The sequence below is a fragment of the Cyprinus carpio genome, chromosome A17, assembly GCF_018340385.1.
Source record: "Cyprinus carpio isolate SPL01 chromosome A17, ASM1834038v1, whole genome shotgun sequence".
NCBI lineage: Eukaryota > Metazoa > Chordata > Actinopteri > Cypriniformes > Cyprinidae > Cyprinus > Cyprinus carpio.
The window spans coordinates 19,423,537-19,447,394 of NC_056588.1; the positions used below are offsets into that span (position 1 = coordinate 19,423,537).

Below are 23,858 nucleotides of genomic sequence, written 5' to 3' on the forward strand. Positions count from 1 at the left end.
GTCAACAACAGATGTTCTGGTCAAAGTATGCAATGAAATTGAAAAGTCGTTAATAATGAAAGAAGTAATGGTGGCAGTTTTCCTGGATATTGAGAAAGCCTATGACACAATGTGGAGAGAAGGTTTATTGATTAAATTAGGAAAATTGGGAATTAATGGGAAAATGTATAATTACATACTTGACTTTCTCTCTCTCAACGTTCCATCAGGGTCAAAGTGGGAGATGCAGTGTATGATGAGTTTATTGTTGAAAATGGGATTCCTCAGGGGAGTGTTATCAGTCCTATCTTGTTCAACATAATGATTAATGATATATATGAAAAACTGGGAGATAGTAACGAAGGTCTATTATATGCAGATGATGCTGTCATTTGGAGAAGAGGACGTAATATCTCATATGTTAATGATAAAATTCAAAAGGACATTCATGTACTGGAACAGTGGGGAATTGTTTGGGGATTTTAAATTTTCTATTTCAAAGTCACAGGTGGTGTATTTTACTAGGAAAAAAGTGCCTGAAACTTATAAAATTATGCTTTATAATCAGCAACTTGAAAGAAGTGAAAAATTTAAGTACCTAGGAATATGGTTAGATACCAAACTTACATGGAAATATCACATTGAATATATTGAAACAAAGTGCAAAAAGGTAATTAACCTTATGAGAATGGTCACTGGGCATAGTTTTGGAGCTGACAGGTTGTCTCTGATTAACATATATAAAGCATTGATAAGATCAACTATTGATTATGGCTGTATAATGTATAGCTCAGCATGTAAGACATCCCTTAAGAAAATTGAAAGAATGCAGTTTAAGGCTTTGAGGATTGCCCTGGGCGCTTTTAAAACAACTCATACAAGTGCTTTATTAGTTGAATCTAAGGAAACACCTATTAATTTAAGGTATGAGAAATTGTCACTAACTTATTGGGTAAGGTTAAAAGGAAGTTTCAACAACCCAGCTCTGTCAGTAGTGATTGTTGGGAATATTCTAAAAAGTCCAGTGGATTTGGTTGGAATATTGACAATATAGTGAATCATTATGGATTAAAAGAGTTGAAGTATGGCCCAGCATTAGCTTTAAGTAGTGTTACTCCATGGCTGCTTCCAGTTCCAGAGGTAAATATTGATTTATTAGCGGAAAAGGGTGAACATCACACTAAGCAAAGTTTTACTGAAGCCTGCTTAAGTTATTTGATTACTTCATATTATGGATATTTGAAAATATTTACAGATGGCTCTAAAGAACCCAAAGGTCATTGTGGTATTGGTATATATATACCAGAATTTGAAAAAAGATATGGGTATAGAGTGAGTGACCATTTATCAGTATATTCAGTAGAGATGACTGCAATAATAACTGACCTTAGGTGGGTTGAAGAGACTAAACCTCTTAGATCAGTTATATGTACTGACTCTATGGCAGTATTACAAAGTTTTACAACAGATAATGCTATACGTGAAGATTTGGTATTAGAGGTAAAGCATCTTCTTTTAAATATTATAAGCCTTGGACTAGCGGTGCAGTTCTGTTGGATTCCAGGCCATTATGGAATCGATGGATTGTTGGATTTGTGATTGGTTATATGTTAGATATATGGAGTTATGTAATTTGGAAATTTAGATTTTATTGTTTAATTGGGTTGATGAGGTTTTAATTATTTAATTGATTATATTAAGATGGCAAGATGAATGGGATTCAGAGAGTAATGCCAGACACTATTATAGGAACCATAACTGTGTTGGAGGGAAAAGAATCACCTAATTGGGTCTTAATAGGCATGAAGAAGGTATTATAACCAGATTGAGGTTGGGCCACACAGGCCTGAATTCCATTTTATCATTAATAGGTAAAAGTAATGGAATATGCTCTGAATGTAAAGTCTTGGAGGATGTCACCCATGTTTTATTTAGATGTAAGAAATTTGATCAACTAAGACAGAAGTGGGAAAGACTCAGATGCAGAAAATGACATTCCTAATATTTTACATGACCAAGGTATGCAGGGACAAAGAAGCAAGTATTTTTATTACGTATCTTAATGATACTGGTTTAAGTCGAATAATTTAGCTGGGTTTAATTATATATGTAGTATAAACCATTAATTTTTTTTTTTTTTTTTGAGGGGGGTGGGGGGTTTTTCTGTTTTTTTTTTAATGATTTTATGATTTAATGTGTCAGCTACCAACGTCCTTTTACACACTCCTGTGTAGTAGTCCAGTAGGTGGGGGTATATATCGTAAAGATATGACCCGCCATTAAGCAGAAGAAGAAGAAGAAGATAACAGCATCGCTTCTCGGCCTTTTGGCTAAGATCAAGTGTACATTCTATTCAGATGGATGCTCTGAGAAAAGAGACAATGTGGCCAACCATGATGGTGCGGCTGAAGATCACTGTCAGGCTACAAGTCAAAGCAGATTCGAATGAGGAGGTGAAAAGGAGATTTGGACGTGACTTTGTGGTGACTGAACTGTTAAGGGAAATCTTTGGAGTTCCAGCTTCTTTAGCTTTTTGTCTGCAAGATTTATCGTCTTCTGGATTTATGGATTTAACCTTTTTTCAACTGAGAGATTGTGTTGCGTTTTTTGAGACTTGGGAAAAGAAGAAAGCTCATAAGCGTTTAAAGGGCCTCCAGCTGAATCCAGCCTTTGCACAAGACTTTTTGCCCTTGATAATTCACCTTTATAACCCTTTTGTGGAGTACGGAGATATTTTAACCTTTCTGGCCACATACTGCGAGACAGTGAAAGGGGGAGAGTGCCTGAAAGATCGGTTTTGCATCCGGACAGGTAAACAGAGATATCTGGTGAAACTTCGGGCAGATCCAGCATTGCCAGGGGGACTTGTGCACCCTCCAGGATCCTTTTTCATAGGTTCAAACAGAGGATTTCTTCACTATCCGGGTCAGCCAGTGTATTGCAGAAGGTGTGGTGCTCGGAGGCATGTAAAGGCAGATTGTGCAGGCCAGCGGTGCCGTTTTTGTGGATCGATGGACAACGTGGCCACAAACTGTCCAGAGCCAAAGACCTGCAGCCTATGTGGGGGAAAAGATCATTTGTACCGAGTGTGCCCTAGTAGGCAGAGATCTTATGCCAGCCTCTTTAAAGAAGGGCAGGATTTGCAAATGGATTTTGAAAGTCTGCTGATGAATGTATCAGAGGAAGGAGATGGCCAGAAGGTGGGGCCCTCAGGTTTAAACCCCAGAAAAGACTCGAGGGAGCAAGCTAAGGAACAGGAGATGGGTCAGAACAAAGAGGAGGTGAGGAAGAGGCGCATCAGATGGCACCATCACAAGTGTGGTCTGTAATAGACGTGGCAGAGGTACTTTGTGGTATCTATGAGGAGACAGAGCAGGAGATAGCAGAGCCGTCAAGCAGCGGGGTCCAGCAGCAAGAAGAGGTGCTGAAGGTTGACATGGGTCAAGGTATAAGGTGACGGAGGCCTTTTGAGGATGGGACTGGGGAAAGAGAGCGGAAATGCAGCAAATTCCAGACTAAAGAACGTGGATCCAGACAAGACTGAGAAGAGGGAGGTGTGAGATGGAGATGAAGTGTTTAGAGGATGAAGGAGCAAAGGGGAAAAAGGAAAACAAAGGTGTCTTGAGAAAGGTTAAAACTATTTTGAGTAAGAGTATGGGGGAAGGGGGCAAAGGGGATGAAGAGGAAGGGGGAGGGGCGGAAGGGGAGGAATGGATTGCAGTATCAGTTGGGAAAGGTAGAGGGAAGAAGAGCTTGGGTAAGGGGAGTATGTGAATTTTGGAAGGGTGAATCAAGGTTTCTTCCTTTTGCTAATTTTTTATGGGTTGTTTAAGTGTGGGAACATTAAATGCAAGGGGACTTAAAATGTTACAGAGGAGGGCTTCAATTTATCTTTCTTTAAATATGTCGCCTTTTTGATGTTTGATTTTTACAAGAATGCCATTTGAAGGATAAAAATTATGTCTCTGTTTTTTCTGCGGGGTGGGAAATGGGGCCTGAGGAATGTTAATGCTTATTTTATTCATGGGACTTTGTTATTGAGTCTGCTATTGTTATTATCCCAGGGAGACTAGTGGTTGTGGATGTGAGGTGGAGGAGGATAGGTTTTCGCTTTGTAAATGTTTATGCTCAGAGTAAATTGGGTGATAGGGAGGGGTTTTTGGAACGTTTGAATGCAGTTTTATACACAAATAGACTGCTAGTGCTGGGAGGGGATTTTAATGTGTCTTTGGACAATGCTTCTGGTAGTGCGTTAGCTCAATTAGTGACAGGGTTCTTGCTCTGTGATTCCTTTTCGGGGGGCGGAGGGAGGGTGCCCACTTTCACTTGGCAAAACTGTAGGCAGGAGGCAGCGCGTTTGGACTATCTTTTTTTTGCCGTCACATGTGAAGGTGGTTAATTATACTCAGGTTCCTATGTGCTGTTCAGACCACTGTCTGGTGGAGGTATGGGTGGAAGTGGGAGGTGAGAGACCGGGTAGAGGGGTGTGGAGGTTCAATACTTCTTTTCTGAAGGGACAAGGTATTTTGTCAAGTCAAGTCACCTTTATTTTATATAGCGCTTTAAACAAAAAAGATTGTGTCAAAACAACTGAACAACATTAATTAGGAAAACAGTGTTGTCAATAATGCAAAAGGACAGTTAAAGGCAGTTTTTTCATCACTGAATTCAGTGATGTCATCATGCAGCTCAGTTCAGTTTTAAATAGTATCTGTGCAATAATTTGCAATCAATCAAGTCAACGATATCGCTGTAAATGAAGTGTTCCCAAATAAGCAAGCCAGAGGCGACAGGGGCAAGGAACCAAAACCTCCATCGGTGACAGAATGGAGAAAAAACCGAGAAACCAGGCTCAGTCGGGGGGCCAGATCTCCTCTGACCAGACGAAACCAGCAGTTTCAATTCCAGCTGCAGCAAAGTCCTATGGTCTTGTCCCGGTGGTCGTTTGAGACAAGGTCTTTACCAGGGGATCTGTATCTGGGGCTCTAGTTGTCCTGGTCTCCGCTGTCTTTCAGGGCTGTAGAGGTCTGAGTGCTTTCTAGGTGCTAATCCACCATCTGGGCTGGATATATACTGGATCCGGGTGACTGCACTGGCCCTCTGACTTGGATACAGACTGGATCTGGTAGCTACGGTGACCTCGGAATAAGAGAGAAACAGACTAAATATGAGCGTAGATGCCATTCTTCTAACGATGTAACAAGTACATCGGGTGTTATGGGAAGTGTTCCCGGGTTCCGGTTTTTCCTAATTAATGCAGCCTAAAAATCCTTTAACGGATTTGGATATTAGAAGTGTATTAGTATGATATGTGTAAGCCAGGTTAAAGAGATGGGTCTTTAATCTAGATTTTAAACTGCAAGAGTGTGTCTGCCTCCTGAACAATGTTAGGTAGGTTATTCCAGAGTTTGGGCGCTTGTTTGTGGATGGTTATGAATGTTGGGTTTGACTTAGATATTCTATTAGGTATTATCAAATTTGCCAGAGTTTTGAGATACGCAGCGGACGTGGAGGACTATAATGTAACAAGAAGCTCGTTCAAAATACTGAGTGCTAAACCATTCAGGGCTTTATAAGTAATAAGCAAGATTTTAAAATCTATACGATGTTTGATAGGGAGCCAGTGCAGTGCATTTTGTATAGCGCTCTTTAATTTGGTAGCCGGTTGGAAAAATCTGTGAGGTTTGTTTCAGTCACAAAGGGAACGGTGGAGGGATTCAGGAGAGGGTTGCGGTTTTCTGCCGTAATTGAGGCAGGAAGAAGACAAGAAGTAAGCAGGAAAAAGTTGGTAAGTGGTCAGAGGAGCTGCAGGCTCTATGGGCAGGTGGTGCCTTGGGGACTGCTGAGGGATGGTCTAGGGGCTAGATATCAGCAGGACGCAGTGAAGGATTATTATTGGGAGGAAGCTAAGTCTTTTTTGCAAGGTTCAAGCGTCCAAAAGCGGCTCTATGATGAAAAGCCAACCAGCTTTTTCTTTGCAACAGTGCGGGGTAGGCAAAGGAAAAGTTATATAGAGGGGTTGAGGGGTGAAGGGTGGGTTCAGACATCGGGGAAGTGGATGCTGAAGGTGGCTGAAGGGTTTTATAGAGAGTTATTCAATGAAAGAACTCCTTCAGTTACAGCATATGGGAAGTTTTTGGAGAATCTGGAAGGGGGGTTAGAGGAGGAGGAAAGGAGAGCACTAGAAGGGCCCTTGACCTTGCAAGAGGTTGGTTCTGCAGTGGCTTCCTTGGAAAAAAGGCACGGCTCCAGGATGTGATGGTCTTCCATCTGCCTTTTATGTGGTGGTTTTGCTGTGCGTAGGAAGGGAACAGGTGGGAGTATACAAGGAGTGCTTTATAAGGGGGGAGTTGGTAGAGACAATGAGAACAGGGTTGGTAACATTGCTGCATAAGAAAGGGGCGAAGGAAGTTAGGGAATTAGAGGCCAATTACTTTGCTGACCACAGATTACCAGGTGTTGGCAAAAGTCTTGACAGAGAGACTTAAGAAGGTCATTGGAGCAGTTGTCTAGTCAGACCAGACATGTGGCGCGCCGGGTAGGTCAGTGTCTATGAACTTGTCTCTAGTTAGAGATGTAAATCAACTGGGGCAGAGCAAAGGCTGCTTCCTTTAGCCATCTTGAGCTTGGTTCAGGAGAAGGCCTTTGACAGGTTCAGTCATTCCTATCTGGAGGCAACCTTGAGGCATATGGGGTTTTGGTCCAGTGTTTCAGGCCGTGGGGTTAGATTGCGGTTAGATTGCTTTACAGAGAGGTATTTAGTAGGATAGGGATAAATGGACATTTTACAGAAAAGGTGGAACAGTTAAGGGGAGTACGGCAGGGGTGTCCTTTGTCCTCACTTCTCTATGTTTTGTCTTTTGTTGGTTTGTTTGGGGGCATCACCTTCTCTTAGGGGGGGTTCACTTGCCTGGAGGTGGAGGCATATGTGTCAAAGTGGCTGCTTATGCAGATGACACAACCGTGTTTTTGACTTCAGAGCATCACTTTGGGGTGGTTGGTAAAATTCTGGAGGAGTTTTGCCAGGTGTCTGGGGCATGAGTTAATGTGGGTAAGTCATCAGTCATGTTCTTTGGTCAGTGGGCTGAAAGAGTAGAGGCAAGAGGAGGGTATAGTATTTGTGCAGAGCAGTTAGACCAGAGCATTATCGCAGGGTGGCAGACTTTATTGCTCAGAAGCCTTGGTGTTTAGAGCAGTCCCTGATTTTAGAGCAAAGAAAACTGTACCACAGACTGAGTGAGGAATTAGTGGAAGTGGTAGAAAAACTGGTATCGCCATATGAAGTGAGTTGGATAATGTTGCAGCCATCAAATTTAACAGACTTTTGCAAAGATCTCAACTGGTTAGCTGCCATGGGTCGGTTACCAGTGAGAGAGAGGTTGTATAGACATGGCTCTGGCAGGTCTCCAATGTGCCCGACAGGTTGCGGCAAAGAGGAGACAATAGAGCATGCCTTTTGGTTGTGTCCGGGGAGCTGCAGAGCTCTGGAGGACAGTCATGTTGTGGTGGGAGAGGTGGAGGGGGCACAATTATTACAAGGGACTTAGTGTTGTACGGGCTGGGTTTGGATGTTTGTCGAAGCACAATGAAGGAGAGTCATATGGTGTACGATCTCAGAGGGGAAGCTGTTCTGTGGGGAATGGAGAACAATGTGTTTGAGAAAACAGATTCCTCGTTTGGAACCTGAAAGATTCCAAACTGCTGGGAAAATGTCGGCAGAGGTTAAAGCGTTCAGAACGTGTTTTGGGGATGAGGTGACTAGAAGGGTATGGAGAGGGCTGCAGAAGGTTCGGGTGGGGTAGAGGGAATGACTGTTTTTTTGGACTTTGCTTCTGTATAATGTAGGTGTTTGATTTTAAAACTTGATGTACATTTGACTTTTGAATAGTATGATGGAATGCCGAAAGAGGATTTATTCTTTGTATCTTTGTACTGTGAATTTGTTGTGTAAAAGAATGGTTTTGGTGTTAATAAATATCGTGTTCTTATCAGTTTAACATTTGATACTTCCCCTATCCGGGGGGACTACATATACATTGATTTTTGGATCACGGAGCTGGAGCTGGAGCTGGAGCCGGGGCTTGCTCGGTCCACTCCACGAATCGGCCTGGTATTGCAATGTCTTCAGGAATGGTGTGCTTCCCTTTTCAGGGATTGCCGCTTATTGTGACGAATAACAGAGCAAGGAATGAGGGCCTTGTCCTGGCTCCCACTGAGGTCTGCCCTTGCAGATGCCCTGGTTGCTGTTTTATTGAAAATTCTCCTCTGATGCACCCACCTGAGGTCTTGGAGTCTTTCACTAACTTTCATGCATCAAATCAGGTGTGGTGGTTTGGTTGAAGGGAGTCATCTAAAACAGATGAGACACTTTGTCTCCTTTGTCTTAGACACCCAATTCAGATCTTTGAGTCTTCGAGATCGCTTCTTCTCGCCTTTTGGCTAAGATCACGTGTCTGGTCGGACAGTTGAGACTGCGATCGCCTCTTGGAGTTTTCCTGTCTCAAGATCCTTTTATATCTCGAGTCACACAACTTTTAAGAGGTACATTGAAATCTGCTGTTTCAGGCTCCAACAAGTTTTAAGGTGAGGTCTTTTAATTATTTATTTGATTATTTATTGTTGTATTTATTGTTGTTTTAAGGTTTTTAGGCTGTTGGTGCCTCCACCATGTTGGCTGCCCATGCGGAGGCACCACAGCATGCGTTTTCGTTTTAAAGAGGTGAATGGTAAGTTCCTGGGGATGTCACATCTTGACTTCTCCAGGAAGCTAATCCAGGGAACCCTTAATTTTAAACCTACAGAATTGAACTGCTTAATGACTCTGCCCCTGAACAAAGGCTTTGATCTAAGTTTTTGATCTGCTTCCTTGTTGCAAGATTTCTGGCAAAGGTTTGATGCTTGTAAGACCCATTTCTCCATGTTTTCTGTTGAAAAGCTTTCTGACAATTCACTGAAAACTGTGATTGTTAGAATGTTTAATGAAACAGTGAGTGGAGATGATTTTGTTGTATGGCTGCGGAGATTTTGCACAGTTCGTAGTCAACCAGTCAAGGTAGTAGACGAAGATGGCATCTGGAATTGCGCTTGGAGAGTTCCCATCAAACAATGGGAAGATTCCAGGGCCTAAGTCAGATACCTTCAATGATTGTGTTGGGAGAGAACTGCGGCTACATTCATTATCAAGGAATGCCCAAATTGTGCAGGAAGTGTGGGAGAATAGGGCATCTTGCAGAAGCATGCCAGGAAATCGTGTGTGGCAAGTGTAAAGAAAGTGGTCACAGTTTTGAGGAATGTACCAATGGCAGACGGTGTAATTTATGTGGTGAAACCGACCATCTCTACAGAGATTGCCCAAAAAGCTTTGCCAACAAATTGTAAAGTAACAAAATGTCCACCCCACTAAAGGAGCAAACTGAGGAAGAAAGGGAGGAGGCGGAGCCTGAGGTTTTGGCGGGAAATTCAAATATCCTGCCATTCTAAAGTGAAAAAGTGAAAAAAGTGTCTCAAGCATTGGACAAGGAAGAGAAAGTGGGGCGGCCACAGGGGCGGAGTCAAGTTTGGTGTGTGCACAGAGGGAGGAAGCCACTCCCCAACAAGATGGAAACAAAATGGAGGATGAAGAGGATGAGACGGCTTCCTCCCTAGAAACTGTGTCAGAGATTAGTGTGGTGGACAGTGGGAGTGAAACTCTTTGTTCCCTCCCCAATGGTCAAGTCAAGTCATTTTTTCTTTAATTTTTATAGCGCTTTAAATTAAAGAGATTGATTCAAAGCAACTGAACAACATTAATTAGGAAAACAGTGTGTCAATAATACAAAATGACAGTTAAAGGCAGGTTCATCATTGAATTCAGTGATGTCATCATGCAGCTCAGTTCAGTTTAAATGGTATCTGTGCAATAATTTGCAATTAAGTCAACGATATCGCTGTAGATGAAGTGTCCCAAACTAAGCAAGCCAGAGGCGACAGCGGCAAGGAACCAAAACTCCATCAGTGACAGAATGAGAAAAAAAACCTTGGGAGAAACCAGGCTCAGTTGGGAGGCCAGTTCTCCTCTGACCAGACGAAAGACTAGCAGTTCAATTCCAGGCTGCAGCAAAGTCAGGTTGTGCAGAAGAATCATCTGTTTCCTGTGGTCTTGTCCCGGTGGTCGTCTGAGACAAGGTCTTTACAGGGGATCTGTCTCTGGGGCTCTAGTCCTGGTCTCCGCTGTCTTTCAGGCTGTAGAGGTCCTTTCTAGGTGCTAATCCACCATCTGGGCTGGATACATACTGGATCCGGGTGACTGCAGTGACCATCTGACTTGGATACCAGACTGGATCTGGTGGCCACGGTGACCTCGGAATAAGAGAGAAACAGACTAATATGAGCGTAAATGCCATTCTTCTAACGATATAGCAAGTACATCGGGTGTTATGGGAAGTGTTCCCGGTTCCGGTTTACCTAATTAATGCAGCCTAAAAATCCTTTAACGGATTTGGATATTAGAAGTGTATTAGTATGTTATGTGTAAGCCAGGTTAAAGAGATGGGTCTTTAATCTAGATTTAAACTGCAAGAGTGTGTCTGCCTCCCGAACAATGTTAGGTAGGGTTATTCCAGAGTTTGGGCGCTAAATAGGAGAAGGATCTGTCACCCGCAGTTGACTTTGATATTCTAGGTAATTATCAAATTGCCAGAGTTTTGAGAACGGAGCGGACGTGGAGGACTATAATGTAAACAAGAGCTCGTTCAAATACTGAGGTGCTAAACCATTCAGGGCTTTATAAGTAATAAGCAACATTTTAAAATCTATACGATGTTTGATAGGGAGCCAGTGCAGTGTTGACAGGACCGGGCTAATATGATCATACTTCCTGGTTCTAGTAAGAACTCTAGCTGCTGCATTTTTGGACTAACTGGAGTGTTGTTTACTGAGCGTGCAGAACAACCACCCAATAGAGCATTACAATAGTCTAACCTTGAGGTCATAAACGCATGGATTAACATTTCTGCATTTGACATTGAGAGCATCGGCCGTAATTTAGATATATTTTTGAGATGGAAAAAGGCAGTTTTTACAAATGCTAGAAACGTGGCTTTCTAAGGAAAGGTTGCTATCAAATAGCACACCTAGGTTCCTAACTGATGACGAAGAATTGACAGAGCAGCCATCAAGGCTTAGACAGCGTTCTAGGTCATTTCATGCAGAGCTTTTAGGTCCTATAATTAACACCTCTGTTTTTTCAGAATTTAGCAGTAAGAAATTACTCGTCATCCAGTTTTTTTATATCGACTATGCATTCCGTTAGTTTTTCAAATTGGTATGTTTCGCCAGGCTGCGATGAAATATAGAGCTGAGTATCATCAGCATAACAGTGACAGCTAACACCGTGTTTCCTGATGATATCTCCCAAGGGTAACATGTAAAGCGTGAAGAGTAACGGCCCTAGTACTGAGCCTTGTGGTACTCCATACTGCACTTGTGAACGATATGATACCTCTTCATTCACTGCTACGAATTGATGGCGGTCATATAAGTACGATTTAAACCATGCTAATGCACTTTCCATTAATGCCAACAAAGTGTTCTAGTCTATGCAAAAGAATAGTGTGGTCAATAGTGTCAAACGCAGCACTAAGATCTAATAGCACTAATAGAGAGATACAACCACGATCAGATGATAAGAGCAGGTCATTTGTAACTCTAAGGAGAGCAGTCTCAGTACTATGATACGGTCTAAATCCTGACTGGAAATCCTCACAGATACCATTTTTTCTCTAAGAAGGGAATATAATTGTGAGGATACTACCTTTTCTAGTATCTTTGAAAGAAAAGGGAGATTCTCTCTGAGACTATAATTTATTTATGATTTGAGTACAATTTGTGGTTTTTTGATGAGAGGCTTAATAACAGCCAGTTTGAAGGATTTTGGGACATACCCTAATAACAATGAGGAATTAATAATAGTCAGAAGAGGATCTATGACTTCTGGAAGCACCTCTTTTAGAGCTTAGATGGAATAGGGTCTAACATACATGTTGTTGGTTTAGATGAGTTTAACAAGTTTATACATTTCTTCCTCTCCTATAGTAGAGAATGAGTGGAACTGTTCCTCAGGGGATCCATAGTGCACTGTCTGATGTGATACTGTAGCTGACGGCTGCATGGTTACAATTTTATCTCTAATAGTATCGACTTTAGAATTAATGTAGTTCATAACGTCATTACTGCTGTGCTGTTGGGAAATGTCAACACTTGGTGATGCTTTATTTTTTGTTAATTTAGCCACTGTATTAAATAAATACCTGGGGTTATGTTTTTTTCTTCTAAAAGAGACGAAAAGTAATCAGATTTAGCAGTTTTTAATGCTTTTCTGTAAGATAGGTTACTTTCCCTCCAGGCAATATGAAATACTTCTAGTTTTGTTTTCCTCCAAGCTGCGCTCCATTTTCCGGGCTGCTCTCTTTAGGGTGCGAGTGTGCTCATTACACCACGGTGTCAGACTGTTTTCCTTAACCTTCCTTAAGCGTAAAGGAGCAACTGTATTTAAAATGCTAGAAAAGAGAGAGTCCATAGTTCCTGTTACATCATCAAGTTGTTCTGAGGTTTTGGATATGCTAAGGAATTGGGATACATCAGGAAGATTACTTACAAAGCAGTCTTTTGTGGTAGAAGTGATGGTTCTACCATACTTGTAACAAGAAGTGGAATTTACAGTTTTAGCTATATGAAGTTTGCACAAAACTAAATAATGATCTGAGATATCATCGCTTGACTGCATAATTTCAACACCATCAACATCAATTCCATGTGACAGTATTAAGTCTAGAGTATGATTTCGACAATGGGTAGGTCCTGAGACGTGTTGTCTAACCCCAATAGAGTTCAGAATGTCTATAAATGCTGATCCCAATGCATCTTTTATATTATCAACATGGATATTAAAATCACCAACAATTAAAACTTTATCTGCAGCCAGCACTAACTCGGATGTAAAATCAGCAAACTCTTTAATAAAGTCTGTATGGTCAAGTGCAAAAAAGGTCTGCGAGATCTCCTCTAGTTCCCATAAAGGAGAAAAAGCTGAGGGCGTCACATTGGCTAGATAGTTCCTCTTTGGAACCTCTAGACTGTATGTGGCCCAGCGAATCTCCAAATGAAGTCTCTTTTCTGCACATTATGCTGAGAACATCGTCGCCGAAGGAACCGCAAGAGTTTTTCTCTGTGGACCCTGAGGCGATGAGCACTTGCTCCCCTGATCCCAGCATTTCTAGGGAAAGGGAGAGGGAAATGCAACATGAGGTGATGTGATTTTAATATAACTCTGCAGTCTTTTTATCTTTTTTTTTCCCCTCTTTTAAATGCTTGCACTTTAACGATAGTGCTCATGGCCCTCACTATCTCTACAATTAATGTGAGAAGTGTGAGGTCCACCCTGAGAGCACAGAATGTTTTATCATATTTAAACTTTTTTAAGTCAGACATCTTTTTATTGCAAGAGTGTGCTCTGCCCTTTTTAAGTTGTTGCAGGAAGTGGGAGGAGATGTGGACCGTGGGGCCCTTAATATGGAGTGGCTCCAACTTCAACAAAAACGATGGTGTCGCTATTTTAATCAACAATTCTAACATCATGGTGAAGGGTAGCCCTGTGGTGAGGGGCGGACGTGCAATTTTAGTGAATCTGACTTTTTTAGGTAAAGATCTAAATATTCTAAATGTATATGGTTTTACAGAAAAAATGACAAGACATGAGCTTTTAAAGGATTTGCAGCCCCACATGTTAGGTAGGGTGCCCCTAGTGGTAGCAGGGGATTTTAATTGTGTTTTAACCAAAAAAGATAGAAAGAGGGCAATAGATGATTTTAATGTTGATAAAACATTGGTTTTATTGCAAAATTTAGTCAAGGATTTTAGGTTAGTTTTAAACAACTGCATCAAAGAGAGGAGGGCTTCACCTGGTTCAGTGGTGATGGCGCCAGAGCCTCTCAAATTCACTGTTTTTACAAGGGACTGCCCGCCAACCGATGCAGCATTGACCCCCCTCTTTTTTCTGATCACATGATGCTGTCTTGCACCCTTTCACTTTCCATGGGTGTGACTGTAGGAGGAGGGCTGTGGAAGCTGAACTGCTCCCTATTAGAGGATGAATAAGTGGTTAGAGATTATAGGGAACAGTTCAGCCAATGGCACACCTTCCAGGACTTTTATGACTCACGAGCACAATGGTGGGAAATGGTTAACCAAAGGATGGGACGGTTTTTAAAAAAAAAAATAGGAAAAAGGAAAAAGACCAAGGAAAAAAGACGCATGATGGGGCTGCAGAAAAGACTGCAGAGATATTTTAACCTTTTAAACAGTGGATTGGATTTTCAAGGAAAGAAATGTCAGTTTTTTATCCAAAGTTCAGAGTAGAGGTGTAAATTTTAAGATGTAAGGAAAAAGAAATAGAAGAAGGGGAGAAATGTACTAGATACTTAAAAAAAAAATATTTATATATAACACAGGGTGGGTCAATCTCTGCTTTAAAGACATTTAGTGGGAGGGAAGCAAGCAGTACAGAAGATATCTTAAATGAGACTGAAAACTTTTATAATAACTTATATAGTTCAAAAGAGGTTCACAATGGGGTTTTAGAGGAAGTTTTAACCTTTTAAAATAAAAAGGTTAAAAGTCCAGATGTGCTTTTATCCCATGATTTTACAGTTTTCGAAATTCAAAAAGCTTTAAAAGGTTTTTAAAAGGGGAAGTCCCCTGGCATGGACTGACTTTCCCTTGAATTTTATCTGACTTTATGGGACGTTTTAGCACACAAATTGCTGACAGTTTTTAAAGAATTTGAGACTCTTGACAGACTCCCTGACAGCTTTAGAGTAAGGATAGTTTCATTATTACACAAAAAAGGAGACAAGACTGACTTGAAGAACTGGCGACCAATCACGCTTTTAAATTTCAACGGTAAACTTTTTTGTAAGATTTTAGCGACACGCATGTTGACTGTTTTAGAGGACGTGATCTACCTGGATCAAGCTTGTGCTGTGCACAGAAAAAAAATAACAGACAGCCTAGTGCTGATTAGAGATGCCATCTGTTACGCGAGAGACAGAAATATTCGGCTAGTAGTCCTAAATTTAGATTTTGAAAAAGCATTTGATCGAGTCTCGCACCAGTATCTCTTTCGGGTACTGCAAAAAATGAGGTTTCCAGAGAGGTTTATAGCCTGGGTGGGACTGCTGTACAAGGGACTAGTCAGCAAAATTCTAGTAAATGGGCATTTGACCAAGGCAGTAAATATCTGCAGTGGTGTTCATCAGGGGGGTCCTTTATCTCCTCTGCTGTACGTGGCTTGCATCGAGCCACTGGCACAGATCTTGAGAAGGGACAAATGGATCAAAGGACTAGACATTCCCGGGACGGGCGGACTGACAGCTACTTGTATTTTATACATGGACGATGTAACTCTTTTAGCTACTGACGTCTTATCTATACGAAGAGCAATGGACTTGACTGACTGGGACGGTTGGGCCTCTGGCGCCAAGCTCAATAGGAACAAGTCCGAGGTCCAGCTCTTTGGGCCGTGGGGAGACGTCGACACAGGTGGACTTGACTTGGATTTTAAAGACAATTATTTTAAAGTTTAAGGAGTAAAATTTGACAAAGAGGGAGATGGACGGGGAAACTGGACTGACATGTTAGGGAAAGTTAGACAAAGACAGATGACGTTTGAGGGCAAGGTTTTAATTTTTAAATCTGTTATTTTACCTCTAATGTCACTTGTTTGTTCTGTTTTTCCCCACCCAGGAAGCTCCTGATGGACCTAGAGAGGGCGGAATTTTATTTCCTTTGGTGGTCCAAGTGGGAAAGACTGAAGAGGGAGGTGGTCAAAAAGTGACCAAAAAATGGTGGAAAAGGCCTCCCAGACCCCCACCTGTTTTTAGACAGCCGCTTCACCGCCCTCCACATAAAATACTATGCCGTGACCCCTTCTGAAGATATCAAGATCGCAGCCATGACATGATTTTGGATGGGGTCTTCCTTAAGGACTCTAAAGATTTTACCCGTGGATGTGAAAAGCTCAGTGTCTTTTAACCTACCTATAGAGTATAGTTTTATCAAAAAGTTTTTAAAGAAATATCTTTTAGAACAGCAAGATGTCACCATTTTAACTAATCACAAGTCTCTAATTTCTCCTGTGCAGGACCGGGAACCGGTGAGTCCAGTTCCGGGATCGTGGATGGTGGCTCATGAGATCCTCCCGGTTGTTTTAACATGTAATTGAAAAGAAAAATGTGTGTGCGAAAGTATAAATGCAAATGAAAAAAATTAAAATGGTGACAATAAAATTTTTCCGAAAGAAAAAAAAATCTGTTATCAGTTTAAAATCTGATACGTCCCCTATCCGGGGACTACATATTAAATTGATTTTTGGATCATGGAGCTGGACCCGGGGCTTGATCTGTCCACTCCACGCATCGGCCTAGTATTGCAGTATCTCCAGGAATGGTGTGCTTCCCTTTTCAGAGATTGCCGCTTATTGTGACAAATAACAGAGCAAGGAGTGAGGGCCTTGTCCAGGCTCCCACTGAAGTCTGCCCTTGAAGGTGCCATGGTTGCTGTTTTATTGAGAATTCTCCTCTGATGCACCCACCTGATGTCTTGGAGTCTTTCACTAATGAGCTGATGCATCGAATCAGGTGTGTTTGGTTAAAGGGAGCCATCTAAAACAGATGAGACACTGTAGCTGTGTCCCAAAGTTGAGTGTGCACACTTCGAAGGCCACGGACTTCGAAGACCAGACCTCCGAAGTGCATGAAGGGTCCTCCGAAGTGCGTGAGATGCTCCGCCTTCGCAGGATTTCCTAATTCCGCCACCCGATTTTTTTTTTTCCGATTAGCGCTCTGTCGCATAGCAACGGTGCGAGAAGAGCGCTGACAAGAGGACAGTCCTGCCAGGACAGGTGGAGCCAGAACTGCTCATTTTTGTTTTTATGATTTACTCATAATGGAGGAGACGGTGATGAACCTCAGGCTTAGCCAAGACCGAGGCCAGGTAAGTTACAGTGGTTTGCTGCGATCTTTGTCGGATTACAACTTTTAATGCAGGTACTGGCTTGAGCTTACTATACGAAAAACTACAAAATACACACATAGCAGTTCATGAAATGCTGACTGATATCTTACAAAGGTGCAATTTTATGTAGTTTATTGTTTTGACCATATGTAGACAGGTTTGCAACCCTTTTTAGGCAGTTAACCATAAAAATAAAACTGTATTTAAAAAAATAGAGCATAGTACAGCTTAATGTCCAGCAGCTTTAAATTTAATAACCTTGAACATATTTAGAAGTAAAACTGAAAACATACACAGAAGTGCAGCAGTATTATTAATGTAAAACCATCCTGACAAATTCTTTTTTTCAAGACAATACTGCACATACCTTCACTTTTTACTCTCAATACCTTAAGTATATTAGAGTATGCAAGATAATACTTTTGTCTAAAGGATAGTTCAGCCAAAAATAAAAATTGTGTAATCATTTACTCACCCTTCAGTTGCTCCAGGTTTGTAATTTATATTTTTGGGTGAACTATCCCTTCAGCTAAAGTTTTAAATATGAGTAGTAGTTTTTCCCCAATATGGTATTGGTAGTTACTAAAAGTAGTTTACTAAAGTATTTCAATAGCTGTGTCCCAAAGTTGAGTGTGCACACTTCGAAGGCCACGGACTTCGAAGACCAGGCCTCCGAAATGCACGAAGGGTCCTCCGAAGTGCGTGAGATGCTCCGCCTTCACAGGATTTCCTAATTCCGTCACCAGGTGTTTCTGATTAGCGTTCTGTCGCATAGCAACGGTGTGAGAGGAGAGCTGACGAGAGGACAGTCCTGCCAGGACAGGTGGAGCCAGAACTGCTCGTTTTTGTTTTTATGATTTACTCATAATGGAGGAGATGGTGATGAACCTCAGGTTTAGCCAAGACCGAGGCCAGGTAAACTACACTGGTTTGCTGCGTCCTTTGTCGGATTACAACTTTAAATGCAGGTACTGGCTTGATCTTACTTGAATAATGTAATGATACATATGAAAAACTACAAAATGCAGTTCAAATGCTGACTGATATCTTACAAAGGTGCAATTTTTTGTAGTTTATTGTCTTGACCATATGTAGACAGGTTTGAAACCCATATTTTTTTAGACAGTTAACCATAAAAATAAAACTGTATTAAAAAAATAGAGCATAGTACAGCTTAATGTCCAGCAACTTTTGTAGTTTATTGTGACCTTGAACATATTTAGAAGTAAAACTGCAACATACACAGAATACAGCAGTATTATAAAATGTAAAAACCATCCTGACAAATTCTTTTTTTCAGGACAATACTGCACTTTACTTTTACTCTCAATACCTTAAAGTATATTAGAGTATTCAAGATAATACTAAAAATCAAAATCCTGTAATCATTTACTCACCCTTCAGTTTGCTCCAGGTTTGTAATTATATTTTCTGGGTTTAAAAGGTTTTAAATATGAGTAGTAGTTTTTTTCCCCAATATGGTAATGGTAGTTACTAAAAGTAGTTTACTAAAGTATGTCAATATTTCTTCTACTAATTATGTTCTCATAGCTCTAAACAATTCCTCTTTTCCTTCTTTCTCTAAATCAGAGCAGACCCCTGTACTGCAGGATAGAGCTGAATGTGGCAGCGTTGGACAGGTGTTTAATGGTTTTGTTCTGAGCAGGGAGACCCTGACTGTGCTGCTGGATCTTCTGGGAAGTGAACGCCAACAGTGATGGTGTGCCACGATCCAGACTCTGATGTTTCTCTTCTGTCTGCCAGCGGTACATCATACAGATGGTCTCCAGAGTGTTAGACATGTCCCTCGTTCCACTGTCACCACATTGTCCTCCGAGTCTCTGAGGAGGTGCTGTCCATTCACCAAGAGATTCACCTCCTGAAGATCCCAGAACACACGGAGGCAGGGCTGCGCTCAAACTGATGCTGTTTTTCTGATGTTAAACCTAAGCTATGTTGTAAATGCTTGTAAAAAGTACTTTCTATTATGTATAGAACAATTTGTTTTAATGTGTAAAAAAGTGTTTACAGGACAAACAAATAAACATATAAAAGAATGTTTTGTGAAAAAAATTATAAGCTACATTAAAAAAATTAACAATGTACATAAGCACTTTTCTTTTATTTACACATGTGAATATGCAAAACAAAAATACAAAATGTACAGAAAGTACTCGAATATTTGTATTTAGTATAGAAAGTATTTACGAATAAATTACACACAAAAAATGAATAATGTATACAATTTATGCATTTCATTTTTAACTTGCATCACAAAATAAACCACAGAAACTATGTTGTTTCATTGACAATATGACATTTAAAAAATATGTTGGAAAAACTGTAATGTACTCATTTTTTCCCACGGTTTTCTCTTGGCTAATGAAGAATGTATTTGTTTGAGTTTATTGTCCTCCCTGTCCACTCGCTCCCTCACCTGTCTCAGGACACTTCACAAATAAACCATGCCTGTTAACAACAAAAACACATGCTCACTTTCTCCAGAATAGTATTAAAGAAAATGATAACACTTATGAAAAAAGACAGGTTTTCAATCTTAACATTAGAAAATATGACTCAGCAGGACATGCATACAAAATACTGAAGTGCTTAAGTTTAGTTAAAACATTTGTAGACATCTCTTGCATGACAGCACTACAGAAACACAACAAAGGGAAAGACCATTGCCTTATATAGTGGTTGTCTTATTGTTTGTGGGCTTTATGTTAAAAAACAAAAACAAAACCTGGCTTTCAACACTTTCGCTAGGTATTTGAGTAAATGAAAACACAATACTTACATTTCAATGTGAAGTCCTCCACAGAACTCAAACCTGCCTCTGAATATAAACACCTTTGTCATATGCACGCAAGTGATTCTGGCATATGGTAGGGTGCGAAGTTATTAATAAAATCTAATAAATAAATTCATTAATTCATTCCCTTCCTCCCCCGTCTACTACAATAATTGCTGATTGGAACATGGCATTGACCTTCAGGCCTTTATCAACACAGTATGATTTAAAGTTTTCTTGTGATATTGATATAGAAATAAAGTCATCCTTTGCTTCAGGGAATTCACTCCCCAGGGCCTTTCTGAGTGCATTTTGTTGACTTTCATTGTTCATCTGCAGGAAAGCAGGCTCTGTCAGCTCTCCACGGAATAAGTCTGTGTGATTGTGTACCCAGTACCAAGCTGTATGAAGGTCTCTCACAATGGTAGGCTGTTGCACCTGAATATACAAATATATAATGGCACAAACAAATTATTTTATCCAACTTGCATGCAACTCCGTGATATATTACCACTAAAATCATTTACCTTATCAGTGTCCTCTTCAACCACAACTCTTCTGCTGGGTGACTGTTTGGTGGTGGTGGATTTTGACACCCTAAAGACAGGCTCAAGGGTTCCCTGAAGGAGTTGGGATGCTTCTTCAGTCCAGTGTGCAAACCTCTGTCCATGCCTTTGTAAAATATGTAAATGTATATGAACTCTATTTGTATAACTACTATCACTATGCCAACAGTGACTTAATACAGCCGAGTTACTGAAATTTTATCTGTAGAGTCTATCATACCCTTCAAGGCAAAAGCTCTCCATCAACTGAATGCACCACCACTGGCGAATCACTGGCAAAAATAAACAAAAATAAAAACAAACAAAAAAAGCCACATACAAGTAGTTTGGTATATTTTTGTGGAAATATAGCTTACCTCTGTGAATGTTAGTGGGCATGATGTACAGGTGCTGAGAGCATACTGTGAAATACAAATAACATTGTAAGACTTTGATTTTATTATTAAACATCTTTGACAAATTAAACATTCTTACCATCAGCATGTAGATGCCACAGGAATTCCCTGAACACTGTTGAGGAAAACACTGGAAAAGGAAATGTGCATCCACAGTTAGTTTTAAAAACAACTGCTGGCTTGTTTAAACATGTATACATACATATCCTAATCCATTTAGGATCATTTTGACCCAAAAATTATTTTAGTTTATTTTTTAAAACCAAGCATTGATCATTATTGTTTGAGACTTTATGACTTTTGTCAGACTTGAATTGGAAACACGCTCAGAGTTGGATTGAGTGGATACGCAGAGTTTCTGTGGTTGCAATAAAGAAAATCAAATAAAAAAAAAGTTACAAATCCTCAGCAATACATTGTATGGGTCAAAATCATTGATTTTTCTTTTATGCCAAAAATCATCTGTGAGATTTGTAACTTTGTAGATCTTTTTTATGCCCAAACATACACACTACACACTGACTAAAATTCAAAAAGTGAAAAAGCATAATAGGACCCCTTTAAAATGTATGTATTAATACAGAAAATGTCTGTTGATTTCCATAGCAAAATATATTGAGATCATTCCCACCCCTGAACTCAAGACAAGGGACGAGTTTCTACAGTGTAAGTTACTAAACAAACAAGTAAGCACACACAAAACACATTTCTTCACATTCAGATGTTGATCTTCAAGATTTGCCGCATCATCTGATATCAATAGTCTGTTTTCCATTCAATTTGGTGATGTAAGTGATTGTCATTTTGAATACTATACATAAAATGTCCCTACAAGTGACTGTGAGCTGTGCTTGTTCAAATATTTGAAGCTAAATGGACTTGTGTTTTTAAGGGAGTAGTTTAGAGAGAAGCATGTGGTAATTGTCTTGTAAAAGTTTGCAAAATATTTAATATCACAGCCAGGGGCGCCACTATGGTTTCTGGACCTCCTGAACAACATATTGACTCGTGCCCCTGTGGTAGAAATCAGAAGTCTTCTCATGTGAGGCAAATTTGGCATTGCTTTATGATCAGTTCTTCTGATGGCTGACTTTTGTCCAACACATACTTTAACTGAAAATAAAGACCGTTTAACAGATTAAGTAATGGTTATCATTTAAATATGCAAAGTTTCACTAAATAAACACAATACTAACCAGTTCATCTTGATTAGGGTCCAAGTCCTTCTCCCACCTTGCAACAAGCATATGGATGCTCTACCTCCCATTTGAATGTTGAGTAGCAGTGGTCCTGGAAAAACATCCTTTCAGCCGGTCCATCTGAAGATATACAAATATGTGACAATGGACTATATGCATGAAGCATTCTTTAGAACTCCTGTATATAGATAAGCCAGCTCGAAAACTTCCAATGAAATGTTGTGGTATATATGTAGACACTCTTGAGACCCTCACAGAAACCTCTCCTGCCTCATTCTTATCAGAAACTGAGAAATAAAATAACTGCAATCACTGTAAATAATGACAGCAGCATTATCTTACAGCTTCATTTTAATTAATAACACTTAACAACATATAATTTTATATGCTGATCCTGGTAATCACAGAAGAGTACCTAGACATGTAATTATACATTTAAATGCTAACAAGTACACACTATCATAACTTTTTAGGCTAACGTTGGCTAGCAAGTGATGTTATCTCATAAACAACATTGTAATGGTATTCTTGATACTTGATAACTTACCTTCATAGGCATTTATACATGTTTTAAACACTTATATTTTAAAGCCTTTATTATTTCTCAACTCTTCAGCTGTGCAGAGAAATTCACTTGAAAGATTCACTTTTTAATCATGATGATGACATGAAAACATGTGCTAAAAATTACATGAAATCAGCATTATATCCAATAGAGGCTCACCCATTAGCTCAGTTGACATTTCAACTTCCTAGTTTTTTTTTTTTCTTTTCACTTCTTGTTTTTGGATTAATAATAATAAAAAAATACTATTATAAACACTTCTTAGTACTTTTACTGTACTGATAGCAAGTGCAAGAAGTCACAAAGTCTCATGTTATTTAAAAATAACAATAACCTAGAATGATTATTTATTTAAATACTTAACTAGTTTAGGACAAATTAATTCAGTTCATTATTAATGGTATAACAAATAATACTACAAAACTACATTTTTAAAGTTTTATCTTTAGAAGCTGCTCAATATATTCAGCAAACACAGACTTGTTGCAAGCTGTAGTTTTGTTACTTTGAATTTACTCTGAATCACTGTTTTGACATCGGCTTCGCAGATGTTTTGTTCCATCCATCACTACAGTTATCACTGTCAATCATAGTAATGAATAACTCGCGGAACAATCTAGCGGACTACCTTGTGTTATTATATACACTTGCTTTTGTCATTCTTGAAACAGTACAGGCGCTGGTCATATAATTAGAATATCATCAAAAAGTTGATTTATTTCACTAATTCCATTCAAAAAGTGAAACTTGTATATTATATTCATTCATCACTCACAGACTGATATATTTCAAATGTTTATTTCTTTTAATTTTGGTGATTTTAACTGACAACTAAGGAAAATCCCAAATTCAATATCTCAGAAAATTAGAATATTGTGAAAAGGTTCAATATTGAAGACACCTGGTGCCACACTCTAATCAGCTAATTAACTCAAAACGCCTGCCAAGGCCTTTTAATGGTCTCTCAGTCTAGTTCTGTAGGCTACACAATCATGGGGAAGACTGCTGACTTGACAGTTGTCCAAAAGACGACCATTGACACATTGCACAAGGAGGGCAAGACACAAAAGGTCATTGCAAAAGAGGCTGGCTGTTCACAAAGCTCTGTGTCCAAGCACATTAATAGAGAGGCGAAGGGAAGGAAAAGATGACGTAGAAAAAAGTGTACAAGCAATAGGGATAACCGCACCCTGGAGAGGTTTGTGAAACAAAACCTATTCAAAAATGTGGGGGAGATTCACAAAGAGTGGACTGCAGCTGGAGTCAGTGCTTCAAGAACCACTACACACAGACGTATACAAGACATGGGTT

At 39.9% G+C, this 23,858-nt stretch overlaps 1 non-coding gene and 1 pseudogene across 1 annotated transcript; both read left to right on the forward strand.

Moving 5' to 3' along the window:
* The first annotated feature begins 7,934 nt into the window (after positions 1 to 7,934).
* Positions 7,935 to 8,123, forward strand: LOC122148460. Its single transcript, XR_006162389.1, has one exon. It is a non-coding gene; the product is annotated as a U2 spliceosomal RNA (small nuclear RNA).
* An 8,174-nt stretch (positions 8,124 to 16,297) lies between these two features.
* On the forward strand, positions 16,298 to 16,472 carry LOC122148458 (annotated as a pseudogene).
* Positions 16,473 to 23,858: the final 7,386 nt, after the last annotated feature.